Source organism: Aptenodytes patagonicus, chromosome 1 (genome assembly GCF_965638725.1).
Source record: "Aptenodytes patagonicus chromosome 1, bAptPat1.pri.cur, whole genome shotgun sequence".
Taxonomy (NCBI): Eukaryota; Metazoa; Chordata; class Aves; order Sphenisciformes; family Spheniscidae; genus Aptenodytes; species Aptenodytes patagonicus.
Window position 1 is genome coordinate 203,942,387 of NC_134949.1, and position 16,703 is coordinate 203,959,089.

The following is a 16,703-nucleotide window of genomic DNA, read 5'->3' on the forward strand; positions in this document are numbered from 1 at the left end:
ACAATTTTCCCCTTCAGAAGCTGAACATCTCTAACACTCACAGAGCAAGCTCATTTCAAATATTCCCAAAGCTTTTTTCCAGCTGATGGCCTTTAATTTCCAATCCTTCTAGCCATAAGGAATCAAAAACTTCAAGCTGCTTCTCACAGGCCCTACTTTGAATACCATTGACATGTCAGCTCAAAAAGGAAGAGGACATGTTAGTGAAACAAGTACTCGATACCTGTTAACAGTGAAACAACATACCTTATGGAAGGCAACGCTTTAATGTGACCTTTTGGAGAAAACTACTAAGAAATTACTTCCTCTGCTTTTTTTGGTGCACATGCCACCCAGAAGACTGTAACACACCAGTTCAATCACTCATTTCACAGCCAAAATCACATCATCTGTGACTAAGCATGACTGCTGCCAGAGAAACAGCTTTTGACTTGGGTAAGGGATGGGATATTCCTCCCCAAGCTCCTGTGACCATACAGTTCCTATCACCCAGCACTGTCCCCAAAGGCATCTGCGTGTATGTAGAGTCCCTTGAAAGCCAGGGATCATACCATGATGATGTCTGCTTCACCTTTCTGATCCCTGCCAGTCCCTATCGGCCCTGTGCCCTGGGTTGGAGAGGGAGACAGACATGGTGCAGGATTTCCTACATTGAGGATTGGGATGGTGGGAATATCCTTGCCAATGACCTCAGTTTGCTTTCTCTTTGCTCCCATCTGCTTTCTGCCCGCAGTCTGATTACCACAGAAACGTCACCCCTTGGGTGCCTCCTCACTATGTACAGTGCTGCATGCTACAGCCATGCCCCCAGGCTTTGCTGGGGTCCTGGCGCTCTTCCAGTGCTGGCTGCTCTTGCCAGACCTTTCTGACTCCAGGTCAGACCAGCTCCAAGTCTCCCCAAAGGAAAGAGCAACACTTATACCAGGTTGCCGTCAGAACTTCTCCAGCCAGGCTGTGTTTTATCACTTGAGGGACAGGATCAGACCTGGCCCCAGGAGATGTATACTCAGGGAGGCATATGCTGGGCTACGTGGACAGTTGTTCTTGTTGTTCCTCCCCATGGTTGCTCAGCCAGCAGGACACAGCAGGCTGTCACACCCTACTGATGCACCGGGAAAATCACCTCTGAGCCTGCTGTAAAACTGGGGACAGTGTAAGACCACAAAAAGAGACTTTGTCCCATCATGACCTGGTCATCACAGAAAGAGCAACCTCAGAGCTCTGGTTTTATTTGGTCTGTCCAGAGTTTGGCAGTACCCCATACAGTCAGCCTCCCTCCGGAGCCTACACTATCTCCATTTTCTCGAGTCATTTGAGGCTTTGGGACCATTGTCAGCCTGTTACTGATGGGCAATCAAAGAGCCAATGCGCCCAGCCAGGTGGAAAATACTGCCCCACAACTTGCCAGCATAGCTGTAAATTTTTTCCAGGTAAAACATCATTGCTGACCTCCCAGAGGCTTCAGCAAGCATTGTTATTGCTCACAACTGAACATAACCTCATGCCACTACAACACAACTTCACCAGGTTCCATGTCACAGTCATCTCCCAGCCTACAAAGTTATGGCTTCCCAAGCATGAAAGACTGTCTTCAAATATTGTCATATTATCTCAAAAATTAACTGGATTTAGTTTAGATATATAATACATTGGTTTAGATATTCATATTTTCAATATATACGATACCTACCAGACAGAAGTCAAGCATTAGGAAAGCAAAGGTCTATTTTTGTTTGATAATTCCCCCCAGTAAAAGAGTCTCATGGTCTGCTTTGAAGTCACCTTTACCTCCGTTGTTTATACAATTGTTCGAGGGAGTTTTCTTTTCATTGGATAGACTAGCACTAATATAAAAATCAGAGACAATTTGCAAAAGAGTACTTTGGTGGCAAATACATTTAAAAGATCAAATCCGACATTAATAATATGGAAGACAAACTTACCCAGAATGCCGGAAAAACAAATTTTACTTCCATTGGTGATAGTTTGCCCTAGAAGACAGTCTGACGGTGGAAACCTTTAAAAAAACAAATAAAAGACTCATTAGAATTAGAGTAGGTAACAAGGGCATACACCATCAAATCTTTTGTAATCACAGTGCTCAAGATAAAACATCCTGCTCTTCTGATTATGATCCTGTCCAAGTTTCCTGGCATTAACTTCACAGATAATCTGGCCCTTGTTAGGAGTGAGCGAAATGAAGCAAGGCACCTACTCTTAAAAGGGGAAGATACAAAAACTTTGTGAAACAAAAACTCCACGTTTTCTGTTCCTCTTCCTCTGGAGTATCTTTAGAGTAAGTCAACGCTCTCAAGTCAAATTTAGGTACATAAGCTGAAGGGAAAGCACAGATTAGTCAGGTTTTAATGTATTTACAGAGACCATTGTTTTTAAGGGACACTGTGCTATTTGACAGCTTGTCCCTACACCATGATGGGATAAGGGTGATGTATTACTATTCAGGGAGATTTAGCTGAATTTGCTTGTGATAAGATCACCCAGAAAAAGTATGGAAGGAAAGAGGAGAAACAAGAGAAGGTGAAGAAGATCATCCAGAAAACACACAGAAGGAACTTCTCTCAGAAGTCAAGAAAAGATTGAAATCACAAGAAATAAACATCATGAATCAGAGAATGTGAGTTATGATATCAAAATACAAAGGTCAAGGCAGAGAAGGAAGGAAAGCAAGCTAGTCCTGAGAGTTGATAAGAGGTCATGAGATGTGGTTTTACCAGTGGCAAACTGCCAAGAATCAACAATGAAACTAGAAGATGATCTCCCAAGCAGGACTGTGACCAGATCATAAGACAAAAAAAGCTGGAAAAGGTTTTGTGGTTTGTTTTTTTTTTTAATATTATGTCAGTGATGTGTATTTGTATTATGATGGGAAAGAGGCAGGAGATATTAGAGTGAAGAGGTATGAGTGCAAGGAAGACCAAGAAGAGGGATGTGACCGTGGGACAAGCAGAGCAGGTGGAGATCAGAAAAGACCTGAGAGTATGACAGAGGAAAAGGCAGAGTCAGAGAAAGAAGGGGGAAGGACAGCTGAGGGAAAAGGAGGAAGGTGTATGACACTCAATTTTTCCCTTGTGGTAGAGATCAAGTGGAGAAAAGTTAGATAAAAAGCTTGGAAGATATTAGAAGATGGAAGGTACAAATGGGATTTTAGGTAAGAGATTTAATCAAATAGTCTTTTAAAGTGTTTTATTCACATGCAACTGATGGTCATCATTTATGATAAATTTCACGTTGTGTGGTAAAATCCCAAATCCAGAGTAACTTGCAGCAAAACATGCACTAATTACAGTGAAATTTATATTTTAATAAGAAATTCCAGGTATGTTCTATTTCACCACCACCACCTTCCACTCCCCTGCAAGGCAGGTTGCTTCTTTTCAAATAACTCAGTTAAATTAAGTTGTATGTTCAGCCTCATTAGCCACTATCTCAATTCCCCCACGGTTTTAATTAGATAGGTCTCTTTGTGGACAGCTACCTCAATCCTTCCCCCAAAACAATCCCACAACGTTGCTTTTTTTATGTTATCATTCTGCAAACACTCCTAATTACAATGGAGGCAGCTGAGGCGATCAGGGCAGAGCAGTGCTCTCCCATGGAGAAGGCAGTCAGCAAGGCACATGCACCCCTTGGGCAGGGCTGCCCAAGGGCAGGGCTAAGGGTTTAGATGCTCTTCCACGTTGTTTTACCCACTTTAATCAAGACAATCCATCAGCATGACAGGCTAGAATGAAGGGTCAGACCCACTGCATGTACATCAAGCCCCAAGCACACAGAGCTGACTTCTCCCTCCTTCCTGCTCCGTGAGCCCCCATGTTGGTCCACCACCTCCACACCCAGCACATGAAATCACAGGGCAGGAACAAGGTCCCGACACCCCACTGAAGCCAGGGGACGCAGGAAGCCCCTGAATTCAGGATGATACCTGGCTGCAGCTCTTCCCCCAGAGCACCCACCCTGGCAAGCCTAGTACACCCCTCCAGACATCAGGCCACAGCACTGTCCCAAAATACAGAAGAAAGGTTCAGGAGGACCTGCTCCAAGGACCTGCTCCAAGGGTCTGACCTGGCCTTTAATCCTTTTTTTTTTTTTAAACAAGCACAGGAGCAAAGGTACCAAGATTATGAGATTACCTATTTCCAGTAATAGGTAATTATCACCCCCAGCTGGAAATGGGGGTGATGTTTCAGAAAAAAAGAAAAAAAGGAAGTGGGGAGGACCAGCTCTGCCCATAAGGAGCAAAACAAGACTTTTCAAGGGCAGGATTTCCGCTTCAGCCCCTATTGCCACTCTATTAGCAGAAAAAGACTGCAAATCCAGCAAACATGGTTGGCAGAAAACCCCTCAGAGCAAAGGACCTCTGCTGCACAGCTACCCTGCAGCCCCAGAGGAGAGCCCGGGTAGCTCAGCACCGCTCCCAGGCTATTCCTGGCTGCCCAGGGTCAGTGGCAGCACAGCAGGGATTAGAGCAACTTGGGTTTGTTACGTAAGGGACATGTTGCTCACGGCTGCTCTCAAATCCCAAAGACATTGCTATTATGTAATAGGAACAATCAAACAGGGTAGCTTTTCCGTGATTTGATTTTTTAAAAGTGCTGAGCAGCTAAAAATGATCGTTCTGGGTCTGTCAGACTCAGTGTTGTGTTTTCCACTCTAAGCAGTTTAACCTTAAAGCTGCTGTAGCTTATAGGGACAGTGACTCAGCTCTCACTTCGCCCGAGGCCTCGAGATCCAGGAAGGTGAAATAAAGCAACCTTTGTCCACCTTCCCACCTGGTCCTCGGTGGAGGGCAAAGCTTGTATCTTCTGAACTAAGCCTGAGGGCTTTCATTTCTTTAGCATCAGTATCTTGCTGGCTCTACTGACATTAAAGGATTACTTGCATGAATAAAGGCTGTGGACCTGGCCCTGAACTTTGCTGTGTGAATTGGATGGTGGCTGTGAGCCCCTCCTACACTTGGGCTTTCATCAGTGAAAAAATGCAACCACCTTTGGCAGTGTCTCCAGAGTTCCTTGTCTTCTTAAATTATCACTGTAAATAATTCTGATGGTAATGCACACAATTTTACATGATACGTCTATGCATATTTATATATATATTTTTAAGAAAAATATGTGTATTAACAACAAAATCCATTGTTTCTGTAAGCCACTTAACTCATATTTGGGGCATGCTCCAGCAATATCAAGGATGGGTAGATACAGATGTTTCAGGAAGTCCTAGTTGGTAATTTGATCAAGCTGCTGTCATATCAAGATTAGCACTTTGTCCAGTCTGGTTTTGTTTTAGACACTTACTCATTTCTTCCCAGCTTACAAACTATATTTAAAGAAAGTTTTCCATCCTTTTCAAATGCTCTTTTAAAGTTTTCTTAGTTTAAGATCTGAAAAAGGAGGGACAAGCACTCTTTTCTTGTAGATCTCTGATCTATCTGTTCTAGCCTTTCAGCCTTTTAACACATTGAAGAAACAGCCCAATTTGAGTGCCCATGCTGAATACTTGTCTTAGCATTAAACCCCGAATAATGTATCCAGATTGTGACCATGACACAGCAACCCTGCCCTAAGCACTTGCTCCTGATCTCCATAATGTTTCCAGTCTTGTGCATGCAGCCGTTTGATTTCACCAAGGCTCATCTAGATTGTTCCCATTTTAAAGCCTCACTATTATATTGCATCAACAGCTAAACAACTTTTCATCATAACAGCCAGAGAAGAATCTCAGACCTGATGGTCTGGTAGTCCATGAGGAATGCATTCATTCTGAGAGCACGGCTCTACTGAGCACACTCAAGTGCAATTTACTTCTGAATGTCTTATCAATGAAGCCCAACATCCTGCCAGCTTTCCCTGTGCATAGCACATCCCAGCATTCTGGCATCCAGAAATAACATCGAGCTTGGAAATGCTTAATACAAAGGTTTATTTTTCCCCCATCGCAATCTAATTCTTGTTCAGTAACACTAACGTACCCTGTAGTGCAGAAATACATTACTTGGGAGTCATCCAGTCCTTCTGAATTTTTCTGGCAATATAAACTTGAGAATTATGAGGACTGCCTTGGACTGGAAAAATCTCAGGTGGGTTAAAGGGCTGTTGTTCCACATGCCCCACGCAAAACCTGGCAGAGACAACACATGCCAGAGGGCGAAAACACTATTGGAGCATCTCTGTTCAAGCTATCCTTGCCTGCCAGATTGGCTCTTTGGCAGCCTTCGCATTTTGCCATAACTTAGAGCACCCTGTGGGGATAATAAACGTAGAGGCCAATTCATTTAGGATAAACTATCAAATAGTTAAAATTCAAAAAGTAAAACTTAATAGAGAAACTAATTAGTCCAGCATATATTTTAGATGCTTGTTTACTTTTTAACTATGATTTCAAAGGGAAGTCATTCTCCTGTAAGTGTTTAGTGATTATGCCCATGAAGTGAAACTCACAGCTGTGCAAAGAAGAACAAGTTACGGCTTTCTTCCAGCTCTGAAACAGCTATTGCATGAGATGCAAAGAAGTTTATCTCTGGGCAGAATAGCCCTCAGGCTCCTACAAGGAGCAGCAACCTGTATTACACCATCATGTAAATTAAGAGTCATGATTGCAGGCTGGGAGGGTAATCCAAGGAATTTTTTCGGCTGATACTTTTGCTAGTTTTGAGGATTGCATAAAATCACTGATCTGTAAGTGATGTCACTAACAGCAAAAGCCTGGGAACTGCTGCTACACCAGATGCTTCTCAGGATTAAGTAATTTGCAGAGACTTTTGCCGTGGATGCCTCTGCTGGAACAAAATGGACTTCTCCATCCACAGTCCCCAAATGCCCTGCAAGAGTGGGCCAGCATACTCCTCCCAGTTTTTGGAGAGGAAGCTAAGGCAGTGTCTTAAACCAACTTTACTACAGTTATACAGGAACATCACTTGGATGTCCTTACCTCCCAGCCAGTGCACCACTGAAGCCCCTTCCCATGCAGCACTACATGCTGTGCCACACTACGCCACAAAAGCAACAATAACTTTGCCTTGAGCAGAAAACAGTTCCTGCCCTGAAACGTGAAGATTCACTATCCTAGGAGCTTTGAACCTGTTTGCCTGACTGCCAGCTTTGTAGCCACTTAATTGAAAAAGAAAATAGAATTATTTAAAGAAATTACTAAGGTGACTGCTTAAATCAAGTCTTCCAGGCAGCCCTTTCTTGTACTGAAGAGCTGTCTTTCAGATGTTTTGAATGTTTTACAGATATGCCTTTTGGCTGCAAAATACTAACCTGGTTCTGTATCATAACAGAGTAATATGGGACAGAGCTTTAATTGGTATAAATCACTTGGTGGTGAAGTTACAGCAATTTATATCAGCTAGTCATTTCCCCTCTTGCTTCTCACCCTACAAACCCTCACTAAGTAGGTCTTTCTCATTAAACCAATGGCAGGGGACAGTCAGGTGGTTACAGCATTTGGCTGTACTCTGGAGATCTTTTTGGTGACCTTTGGTGAAGTGTTGGACCTTATCCTCTTCCCAGCTCCCCACTGGAAAGCTGAGAATAGCAAGATGACACCATGTAATGGCAATGGACAGAATAAAAAAAAAAAAGGTTTTCAGAAAGCAAAGCATCAAATGCATACCCAGCAACAGAAAGTGGCAGTGTTCCCAGGCTCATGGGGATGCTATTTATATTATGATAGTGCCAGAATAAGTTATACAAAAATCTATCAGAATTATTTTCCTGAAGAAAGGCTGTTTCAATGGGTTTGAGTTTGCAATAGCAAGCTCAGGTACAAAACAAACCATCATGTACCGAAGTTTTGCTGTTCTTTGCTACATTTTTTCCCCCACTTTCAGCTACTTATGACTTCCTTAACAAAACTGACTGCAGAGCGTTCAGTAAAAGTTGCATTTAAACAAGGCCAGTACAATTATAAATAACTTATGATAAAATGCAATACTTGTGTAGGGAAAGCATTTGCTAAATCAGCTGTGCCTCAGTAGTCTTTTTAGCAAACCTCAGCATCCAGCTGGGGGCGGAGGGGAAGAGATCCTCTTGCACTGCTTGTTGCTGGCATTTTGGCAAATATCTTTACCGAGATGACCTTTATTATGCCTAGATCTTTTCTCCTCCAGAGTGTTCATTCAAATATTAAACTGACCACTGTGTACGAGTCTCTGCTGTATTGTGCTTCACTTCATCCACTATTGAATGACTCTCTGGAGACAGCACATTTCACTGGAGCCCGCAATTCTGGCTGCAATTCTCTGTCCTACGCTGATTTCTGGTGCTTCCTCTGTGAACTTAGGAAATAGAAAATGCACACTGGAAGCTGAAAGTCCTATTTTTCCTAACTTATTATGGAGGAAGACTATTTCTCACTGGTTACTGAGTTTCCTGCACAGCCTCTGATGTGCTGTTGTGCTTTACAGATGTGGAGAACTGTACTTCTGCAGTAGATGTGCTGCTAGCTCTCCTCTCCCCACTATCTTCCTAAATATCTAGCATTGCTTACTATACCATAAATGTATTTTGCATAGAAATACACACTCCAGAAATTTAGGCCAGGAGTTTTAAGCTGCTTTCTTGTTTATTACAGTCTGTATCACTAACACAACAGACAACACCCTAGAAAACTTTACCATAGAAGCAGCTTGGCTGTAAAGAAATTAAAAACTACTTATCTGACCCAAACCTACACCTGGCATTCGTTAGATCAGTAGCCAAATACCTACCTCTGTCCTTAAAGAGATGAACATAAGGAAAGATATGGTACCATATCAAAAGCCACTTCAAATAAACCACATGGACACAACCTTGCAAAGATTTTCTCAACCCCCCTCCTCTCAGGTAGTGATTTCCAAACTCACAGTGCCTTGCTCAAAGGATCACTTACAGAATTCCCCTTTTGTACCTTAAAATAGGACTTTTCTGCAGAAAGTAAGGTGATGATAAAGCAGAATGGGAAGTTAAGCCTCATTTGCATACATGTAGCTCACAGCTACCACTCTCCTGCAGCACAGGCTGTACTGCTCTCCACAACAGATTGCAGAGATAGGAGACAAGTAGCCGGGTATATTTAATTGCATTGGAAAAGGGCGGACTGGTAAAGAGTTTATGCAGCAGGAGATAGGGGAAAGCCCACATCCCTGCTTGAAATTGGGAATGAGAAACAATAAAACCCACAAACACGACACTGAATGTAGAGAGCATAAAACAATTCCTGTATGAAATCACACAAACCAAAACAAGGTATTTATCCATCACATTATATCCAGCTCAATTGCTGCCAAGTGCCTCCTTAATGCAGTCATCCATTGCAAAGTTAACCTGTATGCAAACACTTGACATTTAATTATTTTGCCACCGATGCCTTAATATCAGTAAATATTTCTAATGCTTGACCCGCTGATAAATATTTATTAATTTTTTGATCTTTGACTTTTTTAATGCAATGATAAATGTCAAGGCTCCTGCTGGCTTGCTCTTTTCATGTTTAGAGCGATCAGGGATCACTGGCTCCCTAACAGAGGTGCCTGTAGGGAGTACAGGCTGGTGCGAAGGCTGAGGCACGGCACACAAGCCCCCTCTGCACTGCTGTTACCTTCGGCAGGCAGTGACAGGGACCAGGGAGAAAGAAGCAGAGGCAAAGGTAGCAAAAGAGATGAAGCGAGGAGGAGGTAAAGGTACCCAGACTCATCTAAACCGAGTTGGAAAAAACCGACCTAGATGAACAGCTCTTCAAGCAGAGGCGTTTTATCTGAGTAGGGGAGACCTGGACACGCTGCCCTATCTTCCACGGATTTATCTTTCCCTTCCTAGCAAAACACTACCTTATAATTCACAGTAGCTGCTTTATCTTTCATCATTCTTCAGAAAAAATAACGAGATGCCATTTAACTCCGTGGAAGGGTCAGAAGGTAACTGCAGTTTTAGCACCGTGAGCCGGTGGGCTGCTGTAACTCGGCACTTGCCCCGAACTCTCCACTCGCCCGTGCCGAGCGCTCGGCCCTGGCCGGAGGTCCCCAGCCCGCTCCGGGACCCTGCTCCCGTGGCACTGTCACGCCATTAACACACTACTGGCATAAAACAGGCAATTTCCATCTTTGCCCAGATGCTGCACAGAGAGCAATGCCCACTTGAGCCAGTCCATCTATTAGCATCCTCAAAACTTTTGGCCGAATAGATTTGATAATACATATTACCCATCCTAATAAGCTGGGCTCGCTTCGCTGTCTCACCACCCAAACGTGTGCCTTCCCCACAGGTAGCGGAGAGGAGCAGCCTACGGACCTGCCGCCTTCCCGGCATCCGCGTTCCCCCCGCGCAGGAGCCATTCCCCATCTCGGAGCGCTTTTTGCCCACGTCTCGTCCCCCGGCCACGCCGCTCCGGCGGCGCGGCCGGGACCCCGCGGACCGCCCGGGCAGGGGGAACGGAGAGCGGCCCCCCCCCCCCGGGACACCCGCCAACCCCGGAGGGGCGGCGTTGCGGCCGCCAAGTGGCAGCGGCGGGGGCGATGCGGGGCAGGGAGGGGGCAGCCCCACGCACACCCACCCACCCACCCCCGCCGCCCCCCGCGGAGGGGAGCGGAGCCCGCGCTGCCCACGCCGGGACAGGGGATGCGCGGGCGGCGGGGATGCGCGGCGCTCACCTGCCTCCGCGCCGGTGCCTCGGTGCCGGTGGTGGTGCCGGTGCCGCCGCCTCCTCCCGCCGGCAGGACGGAGCGGCGGCGGGGCGCGGGCCGTGTTTATATAGCGGCGGGGCGCAGCCGCCCAGCAGCGCCCGCCGCCGCCCGCGCCCGCCGCCGCCGCCGCCGCCGCCGCCGCCGCACCGAGCCGAGCCGCAGCGCCCCCTGCGGGACCGCGCCGCGCCCTGCGCCGCCGCCCCGGGAGGGGCACCCCGCCCCCCGCCCGGCCCCCGCGAGACCGCGGGTCATCCATAGCCCCATTCGCCCAAAGGGACCTGCCAGGGAAGACACGCGGGCATCACGATAGAGGTGGCGATATAAATAACACGGAAAGTTACCCTGGTTGCATTTGTGGGGCGCTTCAATCTCTGCCCGTTTTTCCTGGGAGTTGCCGTGATTACGTGTGCAAATTAACACCCGGGAAGCAAATAGGTGGTTTATAGTGGATTATTGAGTGGGGATTTTCCTGGGAATGCAGGTACGGGTCAGCGTCTGCCGGGGAAGGCGTAGTGGTGCCTCAAATGACATCAGACATCGTGGCAAGGCTTTCCATTCCTTGGCTGGCCGCTCTCCAGTTCTCCCTTGCTCCGCGTTCATTTCTCTTTCACTTTACAATAAGCAAGAAAATAAATAAATAAATAAGCAGAAACACAAATTTGCTTTTCAGCAAAACTCGTAACTCAAACGGTAATCTTCATCACTTTCGCTATGCTTAAACTCTTGCCCAGGGGTTTTTACTCCCGTTAGGGAAACAAGCTTTGTGATACAGGCAGAGGCTCTTTATTGCATGTTTAAAGCCCTATCTACACGTACAGCCTGTGTTACAGCTATCACTGTCAGTACTGTTATATTCCCAACGAGCCAGCTCTCATTGTTTCAATCAGCTGTTAAAATCAACAGCAGGCACGAGATCAGATGGGAGTTTTATGATCTGTGTCTAATGCTGGGCAACTCAATTAATTTTTACAAAGAAGTCCTCTGGGCAAATGCATGAAGGTCTGTTCCGGAGGGGGCAGTGAAGGGGTTCCCGGTTCACCAGACCAGCCAGATGCCACACGGTATCCTCCTGCCTGGGAGCCCCCACAAAGATGCTTGGAGACACCAGGAGAAGAGCCAGGAGCTCAGGACCTACACGCAGACGCACGAGACAGCAAGTGTCTGAGAGTCTGGGAAGACCAGGGCAGAAGTGTCCGTGGTCCGCATACCAGCTCCAGCCTGGCCCTTTGGCAGCTGGGATCCAGTGTAGCCTTCTGGAAAGACTTCCCTTTCCCAGTGCCAGCCTGATCAGGCTGATGTTACAGCCTCATATGGCAGGACAGTCACTGTCGCAGGATATATCCTTATTTCCCGGGCATGCAATAACTTCCCTATTTCTGCCTGTGCTCAAACACACTGTGCTTGCATCTGTCTGCAGTCTGAAGTGCCAAGTACCATCCCTTTGGCACCACAAGTGAGTCTCTTATCCTTAAAGGACCTTCCTTTAAGGTTTGTCTTCCCTGCTGAAAAAAGCTGTGTTCCCCACCCCCAGCCCCACCACACTGGACTAAATGCTACGCTTGAGTTACGAAGACAATGAAGATAAAGCATCTTAGCTCGTAAAGTCATTTAGAGCATCCCTCTGGCTGCCGCAAAGGAGGACCCTGACGAGACAGGCACTGGCAGGTTTAGCTGTAGCAGTTTACAGCATGAAACCCCCCCACCAGCTCTGCCGGAGTTTTCCAGGCCCCAGCAGAGCGGGCAGGACAGTAGATGTGGCCACATCTTGGTTCACAATTCATAATATTATTTATGTTCAAACCCTGAGCTTGTCTATGGTCCAAATAAGGGAAGGGGCTCCTGAGGAAGTGAACGAAACCATCCAGCACCTCAGCCTTTAATTTTCAGAAAATAGCAGTGCCATTTTTCATGTCCAAAGGCATCACCATGAAAACGTTGATGACGGGGACTTACAGAGGAGGCAGGCTTTCACTGCCCTCTTTTTACATTAGTACTTGAAAGGACCCACTGGCTGTATTAAAAGAGGGACAATAACTGAGAAAGCCCAAATTCACACAAAATGTTAATCGGACTGCCAAGACCTATTCTATGAAAAAACCAAATACCTGTTGGCATTGAGTTCTTCCCTCAATAGAACATTTTTGCAAACAATTATCACTCTCAGCACTTGACTTCTGATCGCGAAGCTATTGCACTCTGAAAGATAATTCATGCTATTATCACACCTAATTAAAAGCCACTTAGCTGTAGAATGTGGGCTCCACTTTATTTTTAGATTCTGTGCAGAAATGAAATTATCTGCTGTAGATAATTCACATAAACTTGTTTTTCTTCAACATTTGGAAGAGAGATTTGTAACCCATATACATGTACAATGAAAGATTTCTTATGCAACTCCAACAAACAGAAAGGATAACAAAAAACTGTTGCTTACACGATAAAAAGTAAAAGAAAATGAAGTAGTAGATGGCTTTTATAAATGTAGGCAGAGCAGTTTCAAGCGCAGTTTCAAGCGCAGTTTCAAGCACAGTTTCAAGCTGAAACCACTTTGTTGATGTGTTTAGGAACAAGCTGCTGCAGCTACAGAGAGGTGGCAGAATAGCCTCACACATAGACCTGGAAAACATAAGGCAGTGAGGAACCCGTGGCCCAGAGCAGGGACAGCCTGCCTGTGAGCACGCAGGACTGGATACAGCCCTGATGGAACTGGGGAATGGAGCAACCACATGCCATGGCCGTGGTTGACCCGGCAAGACCCCCAAGTCTTCCCTCCCTGTCATAAGGGCACGGATGGTCGGCACAGTGGAGGCACCTTTTGCTGTGCATCCAGGCTTCATCCCTTGTGTTTAAACAAGCACCAGGACATCTCAGTGGCTGTGTTTGCACTGAGGGACATGGTGGGACCAGGGACCAAGCTGGATTGCTGGTCATCCACACTGCTTGATTGTTAGCGTGCAGTGCCTAGGCACAGCCTGGGGGGTGGCACACAGGAGGGACCGTTCCCAGCAAGCAGCAGAGATGGGACTGCACTGCTTCCCATTTCCTTCACCCTACACGGTCTTCCAGCTCTGTCTCGGGAGGCTTTGCAGCCACAAACTCCCCTCCTGCCCCACCCCAATTCAGGCAATACAAACCCTGTTTCATGCAATAAAACACCATTCTTGTGGGCTGCAGCACAGCTATTACATTAGTTCAGACAGCATAAATTAAAAAAAAAAAAAACAGAAGGGAAACATCTACACAGTAATACCAATGTCTTAGGGCCACGGGGGCACCAGATGGGAGACCGGGATCAAGCACTACACAACATGGATATAGCCAGTCTGTGTCACTTGGCCTTGGGATAAGGGAGCAGTTCCTGGCTCTGTTTACTTAGTGGTAAATACAGAGCTGGTGATGCCAGAAGGCTGCACAAGGCTTATTTCTCTGCAGAAATAAGCAAGCGGCACAATTCATGTTCAGCTTTGCAGATTACCTGGGAACAATGAAAGTCAGGGAAAAAAAAATAGCCCCCTCCCCCTCTATGCTTAGATCAAGCTGCAACATCATATTAAGGCTGTTAGCTCCAGAAGATTTTTAAGAGGTTTTTGTAGCAGGTAAGACGCAGCTCAGATCTGCACGAGGGAAGGTCCACAGAGCAGCTCCTGGGCTGCATTGTCGGGAGCGTGAGCACTGCTGAGGGCACGTATACAGAAAAGCTGAGGGCTGCCTGGCTGTCCCTGGTAAGTCTGTGGGTAGGTGGCAGGCAGAGCCTGCTGCAAGCAGAGAGAAGGGCTGCTACCAGGCTGCTCCTAGGGGCACAGACGTGCAGATGCCAGGAGCTGACGGCCTGCCTGCAGCCCAGTGCCCAGCTCTGGCTGGGTAAGATGCTTAAGCTACTGTCTCCAAAGGGAAATTTTCCTTAGCCTCCCAGGTCTCACACACATTTTACCAGCAAAACGATTGCAGTTGAAAGTATGATTTTTTGCCTTTTTTTTTTTAATTTAGATAATTACCATAGTCCTATCAGCTATTTCTATTTAAGCACCGTCTTAAACTTCAGTTATACCAGCTAAAACTCAAGTGCTGACATACTTGTTCCATGAAGCTGTCTGATACTGACTTGGGTATATTCTGGACTTGAATAGCTGTAGCAACATAAACTTTTTTCTATTGCATCAACATGAGGGGTAACTGTGTCACTTAAACTGTTATTGGTGTAATTAAAGTGGGACAACTCTTGTGTCTTCATAAACACCGAGGAGCTGGCTTTGACTGCGACTGCTGCTCTTCTCATCAGGGGAGACACTGGCTTGTCACAACCCCCCACATAAACCTGTGCTGTAAAGATGTAGTGGAGATCTATATAAATTACAGCTAAACCAGTTGATTCCCTCATCTGTGAATGTTGGCTGGCTAATTTAATGAGAAATAAAAGCCTGTAGCCAGGGCAAATCTATCATGTAAAGCAAACAGTCTTGCCAGAAAAATATCAGCTTAATCTATCAGATCAATTGCTCGTTCATTCAAATTATGAGGACTATCTTGTACGCTCAAATTACTAGTGACTAAAAATCCTGCATAAACATATTGCATTAGGCACACTAACAGCAAAAACCTGCTCATTTTTGAGTAGAGTACAACCAAGTGGTGAGGATGACTTCAAATACTCTTTTCAAATGGCTTGGATTATTTTAAGCCATAAATTCAAAGTCTTCTGGGATCAAAACAGTTGCCTCTCTGAGCGTGTTACTGCTTGATAACAGCAGTGAAACACTGCGGACAGATGATAAAGCAGTTTGATGTGAGCTCTTGTGAACGACACCACGGAAGAAATCTGTCCCATGAGACCTGAGGAATCCCAACCATGAAGAAGAGTAATTGTGGTCAGATAAAAATGGCAGCTTGCTCAACACATCAACTTCCTATCTGAACAAATATAATTGAGCACATTTTCTTGGACAAAGCGGACTTTTCATGTGAATAATTTCTAATCATCATGAGTAAGGATTGCACAATTTAAGTAACATAGATACAGTTCTTTCATTTTTTTTCCAATTTGTATTGAGGAAACATTACAGTTGAGGAAAAGTCAGCTGTTGTGATAGCCTGAGCAGTATGACTCTATGAATTTTATGAATTCTCATGGATTTAAGCAGTTGCATACATATGTGCATACATATACATACATGCAACTGCATATATGTAGCCAGCAATCTGCAGGCCTGCATCCAGTGCCTTTTGAGCCACAGAAAACGGAGAGTCCTTAAATCCGAACAATTCCCATTCAAATAGCAGCGTCTAAGACAGCAGGATTGTCACATCCCCAGGGAACCACCTCCCTCCAACTCCTCTGCCAGGAGGTGGGATTTAGAGACCAGCAGAGCTCAGAACAGGAAAACAAGAAGCTCTGATGTTAAACCTGGAGTGCACTTTGGTGGCTGCTCGCGCAGATTGGGCTGCCGTCAGGTGAGTGACACACTGTGCCCAAGTCGCACCTTGCTGACCGTGGGATGGGGAGGTCTGATTCTCCAGTCCTTTCCCCTCCTTTCCCCGCATCTCCAACCCCAGCCAGCCAGCCTGCTCCCTCGCTTGCCCCAGCCCCGCTGCTTGTCAAACCCATGCCCGAGCCTATTCATTTCGCTAACCCTGCTCAAACCGCTCCAGCTGTCATTGCACAGCAGGACCGCGGTCCTGCTCTCCTTGTAGTGGCTGCAGCACTTGTTGGAGCTGCTCTGAGCCACCCCAGCATTGCAAAAAGCTAACACAACAAAAGCCACGCGATTCGCCTTCTCATTCTTCCAGGAACAGGAAAGAAGGAAAGAAGGACATGGGGCGAAGAGGAGAAGGACTTCAACTTTTGGCAGAGCTGTTCAGATTCACTCAGCTGTATCATGCAGCTCTGCTCACTACAAAGCAACTGGGCACCCAGAAAACCTTCACTACACAATGGCCTGAACGGCTCCCCTTCCCCACTGCACGCACGATCAGAGGGCTGCACAAGGAATGGGGCAGGACGAAGCGGGCGGGGGGAAGGACAACC

The 16,703-nt window shown here is 46.2% G+C and overlaps 1 protein-coding gene across 1 annotated transcript in view; it reads right to left on the reverse strand.

The window, feature by feature from the left end:
• MTUS2 (microtubule associated scaffold protein 2) overlaps positions 1 to 10,677 on the reverse strand; it is a 331,425-nt gene extending 320,748 nt beyond the window's left edge. The window contains exons 1-2 of the mRNA XM_076364310.1: positions 10,649 to 10,677; positions 1,944 to 2,017 (exon numbers count right to left, since the gene is read on the reverse strand). The gene's annotated coding sequence lies outside the window, so the exon portion shown is untranslated. The remainder of the gene's footprint in view (positions 1 to 1,943; positions 2,018 to 10,648) is intronic.
• Positions 10,678 to 16,703: the final 6,026 nt, after the last annotated feature.